Genomic DNA, 17,098 nt, shown 5'->3' with positions numbered 1-17,098 from the left:
ATCGAAGGGAGTGGGTTGGATACTGATGTTAGTTGTTTTGCATAATCTCAGAATCACTATCAATGAGCCTCTAGCTCTTAGCTCCTTCTTCCTGTGCCTCTCCCTTTATTACAAGAGCTCTCCACATTTGCAGTTACTAAACACTTAGGACAGCTCTGGGCAGAAGGTAAAGTCTTTTACACTGGCCACACCTCCACTGGCAGGAGTGAAAGGGGGTAAGGAGGACCCCTGGAGATCAGGGTGCTTCAGAGGGGACACTCCTTCCCCAGGGGAAGACGCACCTGCATGGTGTCAAAAGAGCCTCCATGCTCCATGTGCTCCAGCCACCACCCTGAGTCTGGACTCTCATCCCCATAGGGTCCAAGTGCCACTTTCTCAGTTTGCCCTCCCCTCTCCACACCACTTAGAACTGCAGCCTCCATCCTTCACTCTTTATCACCACTTCCCTGCTCTCTTTCTTTCCATGTTTATCACCATGTGAAATGAAATATATTTTACTTATTTATTTAGTCTGCACAACTGGTACACAATCTCTATAAGGGCAAGGATTTTTTACCATTTCTTGGGGTGCCATATCCCCTACACATAGAACATGCCTGGCATACAGGAAGCTCTTGATCCATATTTATGAATGAATGAAATGATAAGTCACTTATTTTCTTAATTCTCTCTCTATGTACTAATCCTTTTTACAACTAGGACTTCATAACATTAGTAGAAGGATATATAACTCCATTCCCTGTAGAAATTGAGTTGGGGGTCCACGAGTAAAGCTTTACAATAAAGATTGTAGCAATTTGCTTTTTTTTTTTTTTTTACAAAGTTATATTATACAGCTCCTCTTTCTCATATATGGTAATGCAACGCAATGGCAGAAGTTCAAAATTCATAGAGAAAAATCAAGTGATGACACCAATGTGGAATTTCACAAACGTGGAGTATTTTATAAACATATGCAAGTCAAATCTTGGACTCCTTTTGCCTGAACAGATGTAATTAAAATGATAGCTTTGATGTACTTGAACCAGCAGGATGCCTATGTAAATGTATACAGTCCTTAGAGCTGGGAAAATGACAGCAAAGGGGGGCAACCAGCCAAAAGTGCCCAAAACAATGATCAAGAAAGCACCTGGGCCACCTTTTCGAACAAGTTAAGAATCCAGACAATAAGTTAGATGATTTAGATAAGGTAGTGGTGAAAGAATGTGTTGTCTCAACTACCTAAGTATCATTTATATTAGTAATCTTATATTAGTAATCTTCCACTTAGTTATGGAGTTATGGGTCATAGAGAAGGCAATTCTGCAAACATTTGCAGGCATATATGACACAGATGGGTTTCAAATTCAATGCCTAGGACCGTTCTAGCATGTAGAAGCACTCAGAGAATATTTATTGAGTGATGAGTAAAGACTGAAGGGATGGAAGTCCTCAAAAGTGCCTACTGTATCCATCCTACTGATTCTGGCAAATGCTCTTCCATAGGAAAGGAACAGTCAAGAGTATCACAACTGAGATTTTAACAGTACAGGAAGTACAGGGGAGAGTGGGCATTCAGTTTGGATAGAGGAGTGAGAGAAAGGTCCCGAGAAAGACTTATCACACCAAGGTCTAACTAATTTGAAGCAGCATGATTTCATCCTTGATACCTCTGTGAGGATCAAATTCTAATTTGAACATTTACAGAGGTGGTAGCCTTCAGAATTTATGATCTTAGAGAGGCGAGGACTTTCATAAGATTGTGGCCTTTGAGAAGACATTATTGAGTCTGCGTTTCAGTTTCCTTATTAGTAAATGAAGACATCTACCTTACAGCTATTTCCATTAGAGAGGAACGTAATGCGTATAAAATGAAATAATGCACTTGAAGAAAGTTTGCACATTTAAAAGAGAGAGAGAACTGTCAGAGAGACCTACAGACTATTTACTGTATTTTCTTGCCTGAGTCACCACACAGGTCTATTATCAATGAAAGCAGTCTTTCTACAAAGGGCTGGAGTAATATATCCAGTGATTTCACTTATTGTAAAGTTGAAAGGGCTAGGCAGGGGCAAACATCAGGAAAAAGCTGGAAAACTCTAGGATGGTGAAAGTCTAAATTAAGGCAATACCAGTGGAATAGAGATAAGGATACACCTGAGAACTAATGTCATTGGGCTGCAGTTCACCTACAAATACTGCAGGCTGGAGTTTCCGAGGCTCAGAGAGCAGGAATGAGCTTCTGTGGCTCTCTTGGATCTTTCCACCAGTTGTGCTGGGCTCACCTACAAGGTGCTGATAGCTTACAAGGAGGGGTCGGCTTCTGGCAAGTCCATTCAATTCTCTGCTTTCTTTTTGCCTACCACTGGTTGGCTGAATTAAAATTGGAATGAGAGCTAAGAGGCCTCGATTTATCCTTCAATTCTGTTTAACAGTAATAAAGATGACATTCCACTTTGAGCCTCGGCTCCTTGTGTCTCATTTCCAATTTGGTAGAAACGAATTGAGGATGTGTGTGTGATTAACTCCCCTAAACCTCTGGCAGAGAAGGTGAGCATCTCCTGGATAAGATTATAGGAAAAAATAACAGTAGAAAAAAATCAGAGGCAGAGAACTAGACCAGTAACAGGAGCTTGTGAGCAGAACAATGCGATACAGGAAACAAGGGAAAAGCAAAACCTGCCTTTTCTGGAGCTATAAACGATATGAACCTATTCTAAAAGAAAGAGTCTTTGAACGTTCTAAAAAAGCTGTATCTTATGCCTGTAATCATTTGTACTTCAGACTCAACATATAAAATTTGGAATCGTTTCTATCCAACACCCACATCTCCTGTATTTCTGTTTGGTTTCTGGGACCACAGTTCTCTAACTAGTTCAGTAACCAGAATACGAGTGGGTCTGCATGAGTCACCTCGAGGCCACACTTAGCACATCCTCTTATCTCCAACCCACTGCCTGATCCCTCCAGTAGCTTTTACTGAAGGTTTCCTGGAGAGTGGTGGAGAAGGTTCCATCCCCTCACCCTCCAGCAAAACCTAATCAAATGACTCCTGGGCCTCTGAGTTCTTTCCCCAGAGTCTTTTCTCAAACTGTTCAATTCTACTCAGCAAAACAAAGCCCTCAATTAGCCAGATCCAACTTTCCTAGAAAACAATTCCGCAACCATTTGTTATCACTCAAGCACTCTCCTTGGGGGGGTGGGGGGGGGTGACAGTGTGTGTGTGTCCAAGTGTGCTTATCAAGGTATTTCTTCATCACAACAGATCTCTTGAGGGGGCAGGAGGAAGGAGGAGGCTACTGTTAACACAGATAAGATTCCTTTCCTGTCATCACACCCGAGGCAAAATCTCAGTCATTCTTAACTCCTTTGTCTCTCTTCCACATTCAGTTACCAAATCTGCCCATCAAAAATCCTTAGTAGCCCTCAGAGTCACCTCTTCCTCTCTGTTTTCAATATCAGATTGTGGTATTCATTGCCAAAATTTAAAAAAATAACAACTTCCTATGGTCAAATCCATCTATACTCTTTGGCTGGGTAGGCGGGGCTTTTTGACCAAGCTCTGCCATTTTGCACCTTTGTCTCCCATGCCTCCCCAGCCATATTCAAGCATCTTCTTTTCCCCCAGATCTCTGTATTTCTGCAATGCTGCTCTGTCTGTTGGATATGACCTTCTCTCTCCTGTCTACCTAGTGAGCTCCTATGCAAGCTTATGCCTCAAACCAAATATCTCCTCCAAGAAGCCTTCCCTGACTACCACTGTCTTTTCCTTGCTCTTATTTAACCAGGCCCACAAAGAATTATCAACTTTCTCCTTTGTGCTCCCACAGCCTCCTGCCCATCCTTCTGTTGTAGCCCGTATCATTTCCATCCAGTGTTCTTTATCCATTAAAGTCCTGGTGTTTTTCCTACCAGTTTCAATGCAGTCTTTCAAATAGATTAAAGATATGAATCCTATTCCATCTTACACCTATTTCCTCCAGAGTGTTTCCCTTTTCATGTTTGTTGATTTTTCTTTGCTTGGCTTGATGTTTTTAAGGGACATACCAGATTTTTTAGTTAAATTTACCAATTATTTTCCTATGTGATTGCTTTTAAATATAAACTATTTTCCCACCCAGATATTTGATTGATATTAATTTTAATTTTATCTAGACTTCTGGTTTGACCTTCTAAATTCATCTTTTTAATCCTTATGGTATTTATCTTGTCCATGATGTGACACAGGGATCTAATTATATATTTTCCTGAAAGCTAACCAAGAGTCCTAAAATCATTTACTGAATAAACTTTTTCTCCTACATTGCTTTTTATGGCTTTGTATCATCTGTTAAATTCTTATATCTGTTAGTAAGTTGCTTATTTAGTCAGTTTCTTTTGAGAAAGAAAAAAATTGCTCAGACTGAGAAAGTAAAAATCTGCCTGGCTATTCATCAGGCTGGTATAGCCAGCTGCAAGATGAACAGGAAACCCTATTTCTTCCAAGGGCGTGCTGCAGCTGTAAAGTGTCATGACAGTCATCTTCTCTGAGTGACTGCTGCTTTCTTACTCACTGGAAAATCTTATTCTCTAAAATCATAGACTATCAGGAAATTTGGTTTTTGAAATTATATCAGTAAGAACGAAACATCCCAGTCTTGCTTGGGGGTGCTAACTCTCTCTGACCTGGAGAAGGGGCCTTCATTTGCAACTCGGGGCGGAGCTTCAGATAAGCTGTTTCTGAGTAGACATTTATGCAAGGAAACGGGAGCTTGGGTTCATTTTGCAGTCCAAACCTCATGTGGACCCCTTTACTCCCAGCCTTGCTCTGCTCTGAGCCTGTCAAAGTTTGGTCTCATGGTTTCACTGGTGGGCAGTCTCCGCTATTGCAATGAGTCATAAACCTGACTGTGGGACTGTGGGTTTTGTCCTTAACTGTCTTAGGCTGACTGGACTGGATACACTGTTCTATTCTTGTGTTACTGCCGTACTCTTAATTATTATTGTTTAATAATATTTTTTTTATTGTTATCGAAAGGTTCTCAAACCCTGTGTACACTTTTAAAAATCACTGAGGACACCCAAGAGCTTTTGTTTATGTGTTATATCTATTGACATTTACCATATTAGAAATTAAAACTGAGAAATTTAAAAGTATAGTTACTTTAAAATTAATTTTAAAGCATTAGTAAACTCATTATATGTTAACATAAATAATATTTTTATGGAAAGTAACTATATTTTTCAAAACAAAAGAAACTTAGTGGGAGAAATGGCATTGTTTTACATCCTTGCAAATTTCTTTAATGTCTGGCATAACGGAAGACACGTCGGCTCTGCATTCAATGTAGTGATATCACATACTATGTAGTCATTGGAAAACTTCACTGTGTCCTTGTGAAAGAATGGGAGGGAAAAAGGAAGTGGAAAGAACAAGCCTTAACATTATTATGAAAGCACTTTGATCCTATGAACCCCTTGAAAGGGTTTCTGGAACCCTAGAAACCCCCAGACCCCAGTCTGAGAACCAGTGGTTTTAGCTATTCTAGCACGTGTAATTTCTCTGATGAATTCTAGAATATTTTTGTCTCTTAACTTGGGAGGTAGTAATTACATATTTAAAATGTTGTCTTCTTACTTAAGGATATCCTATGTCTCTCCAATTAATAAAATAATTTATAAATAACTTCTCAATAGTCCTGCATTTTTCTTTTTCAGATCTCCCACATCTCTCATTCCTAGTTATTTCATGTTCTTTCTTGCTATTATGAATGGGACTCATTTTTTCCATTGTATTTTAATTGGTTGTTGTTGGATTATTTCTTGCATGTGGCCACTTAGTTACTCTTTATTAATTCTTATGTTAAGTAGTACATTTGATATAATGTTTTTTAAAGAAGTAACTTGAAATTTTGAATGTGTTTATATGTTAGCATTGATACGATATTCTCAATATTCTGAGATAGCATTTATCAGATGATACATAAGATATTCTGAGAAAAATCCACTGTTGAATTTCTAGATTGCAAAGAAATTTATGAGGAAAGATCTTGAATACGCTGAATGCTTTTTTGGCATCTGTTCAAATGATCATGTTTTTTCTTAAGACAGATGCATTGATTAGGACTACATGACCTCTATTTGGTCTGTTCTAGAATTCTCATTTAGACATCATGAATGACAGATCCATTTGAATTAGTAACAGAATCAAGGACATTTTGATTGTGGTTCTCACCTTTTGAAGGGGAGAAAGGGATAACTATGCCCACAATGTCCCTTGAAGCTGTTTAGGGGGATCCGGCCAGCCTGGATCTAACCGGTGAGTCCCGTCAGGACACAGGGGGGACAGGAGTGGCCAGCAGGGGACCAGCTAGAGGGCTGGTAATTAACAGGCGTCCTCCAGAAGGCAGACGTTCCTGCCTTGACTTCAGCCTGAGCCCCAACTTCCTTAAACCGCCTCAATGAGCTGTATCTGGGGGCGATCTCTAATCACTTTCCCTCTCTGATCTAAGACCAGTGCTTATTTTCAGCGTCGGAGCCTGCCGGCCACGAGACGATATGCTCGTGGCACGAGCCCCAAGTAGTTCGGGGGAATTTTTGGGGGGAAGACACCGCGCATTAAAAGGAGGTGAATTTGCTCCAGGAAACGGCCTGTTCCAGAAGGTTCCAGGGATCGAGAGGCGCTCCGGCCCGGCGCCCTCGCGGAGCCGCGGCGCGCATGGCGGGCCTCCCCTCTCGGCCGTCACGGAGGGGTGACTCTTCCGCCCGGGCCAGGACAGGGGTCGCTAGGCAGATCGGGCCCCTTGGGGCGCCCTCGGCCCAGGTCGCCCCGGCCTGCTCCTCCCGCCCACCTCCGGCCCGCCCCCGGCAGGCGGCCGCGTCCCACCCCCGCGCCCGGCCACCTCCCCCTCGGGCCGCCCCACCCCGCCCCGCCCGCCGCGGAGCGCCCGCCACCAGCGTCCGGGAGGGCAGGAAGGAGGCGCCCGACTGCCGGCCCAGGTAGGGGTCCGGGCGGCGCGGGCCTGCAAGGGGCGCGGAAGGCAGCCTGCGCGGTGCTGGGAGCGGCACCACTTCCCGGGATCCCGGGACGTGAGGGGCCCTGGAGGGGGACGCCAGGGGGGCACTCGGGGGCCCGCGCCCGCTCCCGGCGCGCCGGGGAGCACCTGTGGCCCGCGCTGCGCCGGGTCACCCCGCGGGAACTCTTCCGCAGGGATGATTTTTTTGGAGCAGGTCGGTGGAGCTGGGGTCCTCGCAACTCCAAGCGCATCTGTCCAGTTTCCTTTTTAAGGTGAGAGAGGGAGCAGATAAGATCCTTGTGATCATTCTTGAGAAACAGACAGATCCTCCCAGAAAGTCTGTCACTTCAGCTTGCTCACCAACAGCCCTGTTCTGCTCTCTGGTAGTTTCTGTTGGCACCTGGCTAAAATTTTCCTAAGAGAAATTTTAAAACATTTAAAAATTTTATTATTAGGGTGGTAATTGAATGTAAGCCTTGAAATAGCCGTTGTAATGGCACTAAAATAAAAAAAAAAAAAAAGATTTCGAGAACCCAAAGCATCTTCGCGGGTTTTGTTGTTGTTTCTGCAGTTTTCTTGGTCATTGTACGGGTGGTCTTCAAGCCCCTTAAACGTTTTTATAATTCACCTTATCCGATAACTTTAGAGTTGTTTTATGCCGGCACAGAAAATGAGCCGCTTTGTGTTCCATGTTAGTTGTGTAAAAATGCTAAAACTGAGGGATAAGGTAAAGTCTTGCCTACTCCTTATATGCTTGTAAGTTAACTTTGGATTACTTTCCCCGGATCCCGGACGCGTCTCCCTGTAACACCGTGACTTTTTTTGTTGTGTGTTCCAGGCCCAGGATCTCAGCTGCAGCCTGAACCCTTACTCTGATATCTGAGCATTATTATGCATTATTTTGAAGCGTTGCTAAAGGTAGGTGATAAAGTTGACAAGTTTTCTGGATTTGCTGAGCCTAAATGCCAAGTTTTGACAAATGAGAGTGCAGGTTATTCATGCCATGTTGATTTTTATTATGTTATAAAAGATAATTGTAAAATGGGAACATTGAGAGATGTATAAGCTTTCAAAGATAACTTGTTTATGAATATATGGATGTGATGTCTAGCACGTGAAAAATTACTCTCATTTGTCTTAGTCCTTCTTTATTATTGTTGGGAATGAAAAGAGGGCAAAGTAAAAAAGATTCAGTTTGGTGATCTTTAGTACTGGCTTAGTGTATCCATTAGCGGAGATTTTGGTCACATCCCATAATAGGATAGCATCATCCTGCGCTTCCTTTTTCAACTGTATCTTTACAGCCTGATTTTTTTGTGCAAACATTCTTTGAAAAATAATTTTTATTTGTCATGCCTGAAATGTTTGAAGGTCCATTAGTTGCTACGAATAGTTTGATAAATAAATATTTGAAAGTGCCAATATACTTTACAATGTATAGTTCTTTTATGTAAATTATGTTATAAAGTTTTGATGTAAAATGTTTATTTTAATAGTTTATGCAATGTCAGTACTCTAAACCATTCATTTCCAACTTCTTTTTTACAAACAAGGATCCTTTCATTCCATGGATGGGTAATTTGAAAGATTGTGTCTAACAAACAAACTCCCTTTCCTTGGGAATGAGAAGCAGACTCAGTTATCCATTCGTGGGCAAATAGAAGATTTCCATTAAGCTTTCAAACTAGTTCACAGAAGACCCCTTACCACTTTGGGGACACATAGGGAATCAGGAACCTTAAGCTGGGAAGCATTACTCTTTTGAACTGAAATCGTCTATCATTGAACACCAAATTTCTACCGTGCACTTTGACCTGGTTTGTTTCTTGACTCTACCGTTTACCAGCATTATGACCTTAAAACTCTCTAATCCTCAGTCCTCTTTTCTGAAAATAGGGGTTACGGTAGTGCCTTTCTGGAAGGTTTCTTATGAGTATTAGATGACATAGTGCGTGTAAAACTATAAGCACAGTAGGTACCTGGCATATGATTAACAGTTAGAAAAATGCTAGCCACCCTTATACATCTTTCCTGATGTCTGACGGTGGTTAAACCATGCAAATACGTTTACGTTTATTCGCCGTTTCTTGACAAAGAACACAAAACCTCATGTAGAAGTCATCCCCTGATAGCATAAAGGCTGAATTTGGCCTTCAGATATGTTTATTTGGGTCGGCTCAGGACTTTAAAGTAATTGAATAATTTAAAATTGCTTACCAATGTTTTAAAATTAATAAGTTTTACGTCAATTCCCAGAGTCCTGGCTTCTCCTGAAAAACTAGAGGACCAGGCAAGGCGGCCTTGCAGCTGGCGGCAGCTGAGGCCAGGATGTGGTTGCCCACTGTGGATGGCACATGCACTCTCCACTTGGCCACGGCACCTCCACTCCCTGCTTCTATTTCATCCAGGCCTGCTTCACTCATGTTTTTACCTCCCTCGCGGTGTTGGCATTTCCATTTGTGTTTTCTGACTCAAAAAATATCCCCTTTAATTTGAACAGGTAATTGTGTGGCTGAAACTATAACCCAACTTTCATCCTTAAAAAAGCAGAGTAATCCTGTATTAAAATTTACAAAGCATTTCCTCATAAAACTCTTTTGATATTTATGTCAACTCCGAGAATTCGTTCAGACATGCATTATTATTCCATTTTCCTGCTGTGGATGTGGAAGCTTATAGGTTTGTATAAAACTTAAAATAGTGTTCTGATGCTTAAAGTGTTTTGGTTCTCGCTAATGCCACTTTTTAAAGATGGAGACATTTTCTCGGAAATGATAGTCTTTCTTTTGGTTCTGGCATTTGTTTTAAGCAAATTCTATTATCCCCATAATTACAAAATGAGAAAATGAGTGGTAGAACCCGGAATACATGCGTAGAAATACGTAAGGAGACCTTTTTTCCCTCTCCACAGAACATTTTTAAGCAAATTGAAAGGAAGAAAACATTGATTATGGCTCATTCAGAACAAACCATACATATAACTGGTCAAGATCTGTTTTAAACCATACTGTATAGCCTGTGTTACTGGAAAGCCGGAAGGGGTATTTGTCCAGTTTATCGTGGTCTATAGTTAAGCCAGACCAGGGATTTCTGTGAGTCTGTGTTTTTAAGTTCTGTGAGAAATGAGATACCCAGAACTTGTTTGGTGATACAGTTTGATGATTCTAGAAAGTTGTTTTATATGTCAAACTCACTTTTTCGTAAGCTTCTTTTACCAGGAAGGCTTTATTACTTTCATAATCATACCAGGGGGATAAAGTGTACAAGAAATTACAATCCGGGTAGTGCATTTGTGGGTGTAGTAACTGTGTGTGATCCTCACGATATGTGACTGTGTGTGAGAAGTTCAAGCCAGCTGTGCAGAGGGTTGGGGGCAGCATTTAGGCAAAGACAACAGGAGGTTCTGCAGCAGAAGAAAGCTTACAGTCTGCTAAGAGCTGCCAGAAAGCAGCTGAGGAGGCAGTCACCGTGAGTGGGGAGAAGAGACGATGAATTGAGGGAGGACATGGTAAGAGTGTGGATTTTGAAGGATTTTTAGCAGGAAAATAATGTGATGTGATTTCTGTGTTGAGATCATTCTGGCAGCTCTGTGGAGAGACACAAGTTCTGTAGCTGACGTGCTGACATTCCAGTATGTCCCTTCCACCGTAGGCAGGAGCTTCTTGTGAATCTACTTTAGTGTTATGTGACGCAGTTTAAGCAGCCTGGCAGAAGTGGGTGCATAAAGGGAAGGATCTTTGAATAATATGCTACAGAAAATATATGACGAATTGTTTTTTAAAGTGAGCATCACGGTATTCAAATATTGCTTGGTTTTGAGTAGAGCTATCTGCTATTTTCTTAGTGTTCTATACCATGGGCAAATTGTGCTTTCATTGAGAAGTGGTGTTCTCTCCGTGTGTTTTGGAAAAGTTGACAATTAAGCTAATAAATATTTGTGTTATTTTAGAAAGGAAACTGTGCTCATGTTCATTTATGAAATAGTTATCACCAAATTGGGTTCTAAGCCCTTCCACAGATAAATTTGGTCATTACATCCAAAGTATTATAAGATACTTGGAGAGTGATTTTCCGGTATTAACTTACATACTCTTCTTAGAGATTATATGAGTTAAGAATTAAGTGTTAGGAGTTAGAGTGTGAAGGCCCATTAATTCAAAGATTCCAAGAAAAATAACTTTTCTATTTTTTCTTTCTATACTATTATTTCTAGGAAATTGTCCATTTAAACTCAGGTTTTAAGCTTATTGATTTGCAATTATATCCTTTTATGATATTTTTAAACCCCTCCTGTAATTTGTCTTTTTATCTTTAATATTGCTCATCTGTACCTTCTCTCTTGGTTTTATTTTTTTTTTTTATCAGTCTTGACAGGGGTTTGTCTACCTTTTAAAAATTCTCTTTTTTAAAAAATTCTCTTTGGAGAGCTATTATATTTATCAATCTTTAATCAGTCTTATTCTTTCTCTATGGTGTCTGTCTTTATTTTCTATTCTTTTTTCCTACATTTTTTGGTTTTATTCTTTAATTATATAATTTTTTGCCATTCTTCCTGTCTAATATAAAATTCGAGGCTATGTGTTTTCCTCTGTGTACTCCTGTGGCTGCACCCATAAATCTTGGTGAGTAGTATTTCCATTATTATTCAGTTCTAAGTCTGTTTTTAAATTGTCGTTATGGTTCCTCTTTGACTCTTGAGTGGTTTAGTGGTGCCTTTTTAAGTGTCTAATTGTATAGATTTTTAAAAAATTTATCTTTTGTTGTTGATTTCTTACTTAATTACATTGCAGTCATATGTGCTCAGGAAGAATATATATTCATTTTTGGATACAGGATTTCATGTATATTCCAGTATATCCATTAAATTTTCCTTGTTAATTGTGTTTTTATAATTTTATTTATCCAGAAGAACTTTTTTGTTCACTTGATCCAAAAATCATAGAGAAGGTATGTTAAAATCTCCCACTAAAATTGTGCATTAAAAATTTTTTCTTCGTATTTAAATTTGTCCTTATATTTCTTTCAGTTCTTATTTTATATATTTTGGGGTTTTGTTTTGGGATTTTAGATTTTCTAGGTGAATTAAGCCTGTGATTATTATGTGAGCTTCCTAACCTCTAATAAATATTTTTGACTTAAAGTATATTTTTGTCTGATGTTAATCTAACCACATCACTTTCTTTTGTTGAGTATTTACCAATGCTACCACTATTTTATTTCCAATCTATTTCTGTCTATAGCTTATGTGAATCTCTTGCAAACAGCCTATAGCTACTAATTTCTGTCTTTTCACTCATGAGTTTGGTCCATTTATAATTATTGTGATTCTTGGTATAATTAGTTTCACAGGGTTATTTTATGCTATTTCTCCTGCTTTTTCTATGCTTTCTTTATTCTTTTTTCCTGAGTTTTTTGATTGAATGAGTTGGTTATTGTCAGTTTTTTTCCTCTAATATTTTGGAAGCTATACAAGGTATTTCGAGGTTCTTGGTGTTTAAAGTATTTGACATGTATATTTATCTTAAAGTATAAAGTTGTTATTTTAACTGCCTCTTTAACTGTATAAGGAACTTGAGAAGATTTTAAATCCTATTACTCCACTTTTGGTTATTATTGTTCATTATTGCCTATTATTATTTCTTACAGTGTTAGTTTAGATTTACATGTGTGTAACGATTTCTTTGGTGTTTTGGCAATTTAGACCTTCTTTATGGGATCATTTTCATTCTTGAAAGATATCCTTTAGAAGTGCTCTTTCTCAGGGGTCGTTGTTGTTAAACTCAATTTTTTTCAGTGAAAAATATGTTTACTTTGCCTTTGATCTTGAAAGATACTTTTGTGGGTACTTTTGTTTATTTGTTTTATTTTGTGGGTATTTTGTTTACATGGGGAATTAGTTACAAATGTTTTAGAATATCTGAAAGCTGAACAGGATAGTGAGGCAACCTAAAAGTTAGCAATAGCGAAAAACAGTTATCACTCCTTGGGCTGCAGGGTTAAAGTAAGGAATAGTCTTACCAGAGCCCAGAAGCTGAGGCTACCTAGAACCTTGGCAAGTTCTGCCCTACAGAAACAAGGACCATGGGGGAGACACAGCCACTGATGGAGGCACCACAAAACCCAGAGAAAGCAGGGGAGAAGTATCCTGGTCTCTCCTTTCCTCCTACCATCCAGTCTCCTGCCTGGGACTCTCACTGACAGAATCCAGCAGAGGAGGAAGCAGATGGGACAAGGAGTGTGGGAAACACAGTTTGGGGATATCAGCCCCCAAGATTCGTGTGTGGATCTGAAAACAAGCAGACCATTCCATTCTCCTTTCCATGTCTTTCAATTTTGCTTTCCTGTTTTTCTCGTTACTTTGTTTCCCTGTATGACACTCTGAGTAATATTTTTATTGTGGCTAAATGTACATTACATAAAATTTACCATTTTAACCGTTTTTAAATGTGCAGTTTGGTGGCATTAAGTACATTCACATTGTGGTGCAGTGATACCCACTGTCCATCTCCGGAACTTTTTATCTTCCCAAACTGAAACTGTAGCTGTTAAACAATAATTCTCATTTCCCTTCTCCCCAGCTCGTAGCAACCACACTTCTACTTTCTGTCTCTGAATTTGACAATTCTAGGTAGTGTATATAAATGAAATCCTACAATATTTGCCTTTTTGTGACTGGCTTTTTTCGCTAAACATAATGTCTTCTAGCCTCATCCATGTTGTAGTATGTGTCAGAATTTCCTTCCCTTGTAAGGCTGAGTAACATTTCATAGGATGTCTTTCCATTTCTTTGTGTCTTTAATTTCTTTCAGCAATGTTTTGTAGTTTTACTATACGGGTCTCTCACCTCCTGGGTTAAATTTATTCTTAAGTGGGTTTTTTGGGTACTATTGTAAATAGGATTATTAATTTTAACTTTATAATTAAATTAACAAATATACTAAAATAATTAATCTAATAATCTAATAAATCTAATGATAAAATCTAATTATTAATCTTAATTTCCTTTTTGGATTCATTGTTAGTGTATAGAAACGCAACTGATTTTTTGTGTGTTGGTTTTGCGTTCTGTAACTTTCCTTAATTCATTTATTAGTTCTAACAGTCTTTTTTTGTGGATTCTTTAGGGTTTTCTACATATAAGATCAAGTTATCTGTAAATAGAATTAATTCTATTCTTCCTTTCCAATTTGGATCCCTTTTTTTTCTTGACTGCTTGTTCTGACTGAGATTTCCAGTTCTATGTTGAATAGAAGTGGCAAAAGTAGGCATTCTTGCCTGATTCCTGATCTTAGAGGAAAGACTTTCGGTTGTCCACCAAAGAGTATGATGTTAGCTGTGGGTTTTCCATATATGACCTTTATTATTTTTTTTGAGGAAGATTAGCCCTGAGCTAACATCTACTCCCAATCCTCTTTTTGCTGATGAAGACTGGCCTTGAGCTAACATCCGTGCCCATCTTCTTCTACTTTATATGTGGAATGCCTACCACAGCATGGCTTCCCAAGCGGTGCCATGTCCATACCTGGGATTCAGGCCAGTGAACCCCAGGCCACTGAAGCGGAATGTGAGCACTTAATTGCTGCGCCACCGGGCCAGCCCCTCCCTCTATTCTTAGTTTGACTGTTTTTCCAATCTTGAAAGGGTGTTGAATTTTATCAGTTTCTTTCTGCATCAATTTAGATGGTCATGTGTCTTTTTTCCCTTCAGTTTGTTATTGGAGTGTGTTACATTGATTGATTTTCATATATGGAACCATATATGGAATCATCTTGCATTCCAGGAATAAATCTTACTTGGTCATTGTATATGTTCCTTTTAATACGCTGTTGAATTCAGTGTGCTGGTGTATTTTTTTGTGTGAGGATTTTTGTGTCAATGGTTAGAGGAATATTTGTTTGCAGTTTCTTTTCTTGTAATGTCATTGTTGCTTTGGTGTCAGGGTAATGCTATCCTCATAGAATGAGTTAGGAGCTGTTCCCTCCTCTTAAATTTTTGGAAGAGTTTGAGAAGGATTGGTGTTAATTCTTCTCTAAATGTTTGGTAGAATTCACCACTGAAATGATCTGGTTCTTGGCTTTTTATTGTTGTTGAGAGGTTTTTGATTCCTGATTCAATTTCCTTACTAATTATAGGTCTATTTAGGTTTTTTATTTCTTCATGATTCAGTCTTGGTAGGTTGTGTGTTTCTAAGAATTTGTCTGTTTCATTTAGTTTATCCATTATGTTGACGTACAGTTGTTCACAGTACTGTTCTTTAATCCTTCCTATTTCTATGAAATCAGTATTAATGTCCCTTCTTTCATTTCTGGTCTTAGTTATCTATGTCTTCTCCGTCTCTCTTTTTGTTAAGTCAATCTACCTAAAGGTTTGTCAGTTTGTCTATCTCTTGAAAAACCAACTCTTAGTTTTGTTGATTTTCTCTATTGTTTTTCTGTTCTCTACCTTATTTATCTCTGCTCTAATCTTTATTATTTTCTTCCTTTTACTACTTTTGGGTTCAATTTGTTCCTCATATTCTAATTGTAGTTTTAGTGTATAAAGTTAGGTTATTGATTTGGGATTTTTCTTCTTTTTTATTGTGAGTTTTTACAGCTGTAAAGTTGCCTCTTAGTGCTGCTTTGCTGCATCCCATAGGTTTTGTTATGTTGTACTTTCATTTTCACTTGTTTCAAAATATTTTCTAATTCTCCTTGTGATTCCTTGTGTGACTCATTGGTTGTTTAAGAGTGTGTTGTTCAATTTCCACGTTTGTGGATTTTCCAATTTTCCTTCTGCTATTGATTTCTAGTTTCATTCTATTTTGATTGGAAAAGATACTTTGTATGTTTTCAGTCTTTTTAAATTTATTCCGACTTGTTTTGTGGCCTAATATGTGGTTTATCCTGGAGAATGTTCCATGTACACTTGAGAAAAATGTGTGTTCTGCTGTTGTTGAGTGGTCTCTTCTGTAAATGTCTTTTAGATCCAGTTGGTCTATAGTGTTATTCAAGTGCTGTATTTCTTCATTGATCTCTGTCTCATTGTTCTATTGTTCTGTTATTGAAGGTGGGGTATTAAAGTCTCCTACTGTTATTGTAGAGCTGTCTGTTTTTCCCTTCAATTCTGTCAGTGTGTGCTCCATAGATTTTGGAGCTCTGATGTTTTGTGCCTATATATTTATAATTGTTATATCATCTTGGAGAATTGATCCTTTTATCATTATATAATGTCTAGCATCCTTTCATTTCAACCTGAAGGACTCTCTTAAGCAGTTTTTGTAGGACAGATCTAGTTGTAAAGAACTCCCTCAGCTTTTGTTTATTTGTCAGTATGTTAATTTCTCCCTCATTTTTGAAGGACAGTTTTGCCATATATAAAATTCTCAATTGACAAAGTTTTCTTTCAGCACATTAAATATAGTATCCCATGGCCTTCTGGCTTACAAAGTTTCTGCTGAGAAATCTTATTGAAGATCCCTTGGAAATGATGGAAAAGATGGAAATCACTTTTCACTTGCTGCTTTCAAGATTCCTTCTTTGTCTTTTGACAGCTTGATTATAATGTGTCTTGGTATGGGTTTCTTTGGATTTTTCCTTACAGTTTATTGAGGCTTTTGTGTTTGCAGATCCGTGTATACGGATTTCTACATCCATATCTTTCCTGAAATTTGTGATGTTTTCAGCCATTATTTCTTCAGATAAGCTCTCTGCCCCTTTCTCACTCTTTTTCTTCTTCTAGGACTCTTATAATGCTTATATTCATCCTCTTTGTGGTTTCCCATAAGCTGCTTAGGCTCTGTTCACTTTTCTTTGTTCTTTTTTTTTTTTTGAGGAAGATTAGTCCTGAGCTAACATCCATTGCAAATCCTCCTCCTTTTGCTGAGGAAGATTGGCCCTGAGCTAGCATCCTTGCCCGTCTTCCTCTACTTTATATGTAGGACGCCTGCAACAGCATGGCTTGATAAGTGGTGCGTAGGTCCATGCCTGGGATCTGAACTGGTGAACCCTGGGCCACTGAAGTGGAGCATGTGAACTTAAGTGCTGTGCCACCAGGCTGGCCCCTGTTCTTTTTTTGTTTTGCTTCTCATACTCCATAATTTCAAATGACTTATCTTCAAGTTCACTGATTTTCTTCTGCCTTTTGAA

The 17,098-nt window shown here is 38.9% G+C and overlaps 1 protein-coding gene across 1 annotated transcript in view; it reads left to right on the top strand.

The window, feature by feature from the left end:
• Positions 1 to 6,905: 6,905 nt before the first annotated feature.
• The window catches only part of MYO3A (myosin IIIA), a 218,365-nt gene continuing 208,172 nt past the window's right edge, over positions 6,906 to 17,098 (top strand). Inside the window, exons 1-2 of the mRNA XM_046678079.1 lie at positions 6,906 to 6,957; positions 7,813 to 7,892. The gene's annotated coding sequence lies outside the window, so the exon portion shown is untranslated. The remainder of the gene's footprint in view (positions 6,958 to 7,812; positions 7,893 to 17,098) is intronic.

The sequence above is a fragment of the Equus quagga genome, chromosome 12, assembly GCF_021613505.1.
Source record: "Equus quagga isolate Etosha38 chromosome 12, UCLA_HA_Equagga_1.0, whole genome shotgun sequence".
Classification (NCBI taxonomy): Eukaryota; Metazoa; Chordata; class Mammalia; order Perissodactyla; family Equidae; genus Equus; species Equus quagga.
The sequence above is the reverse complement of the archived record's forward strand: the minus strand, read 5'-3'. Positions and strand labels throughout refer to the sequence as shown.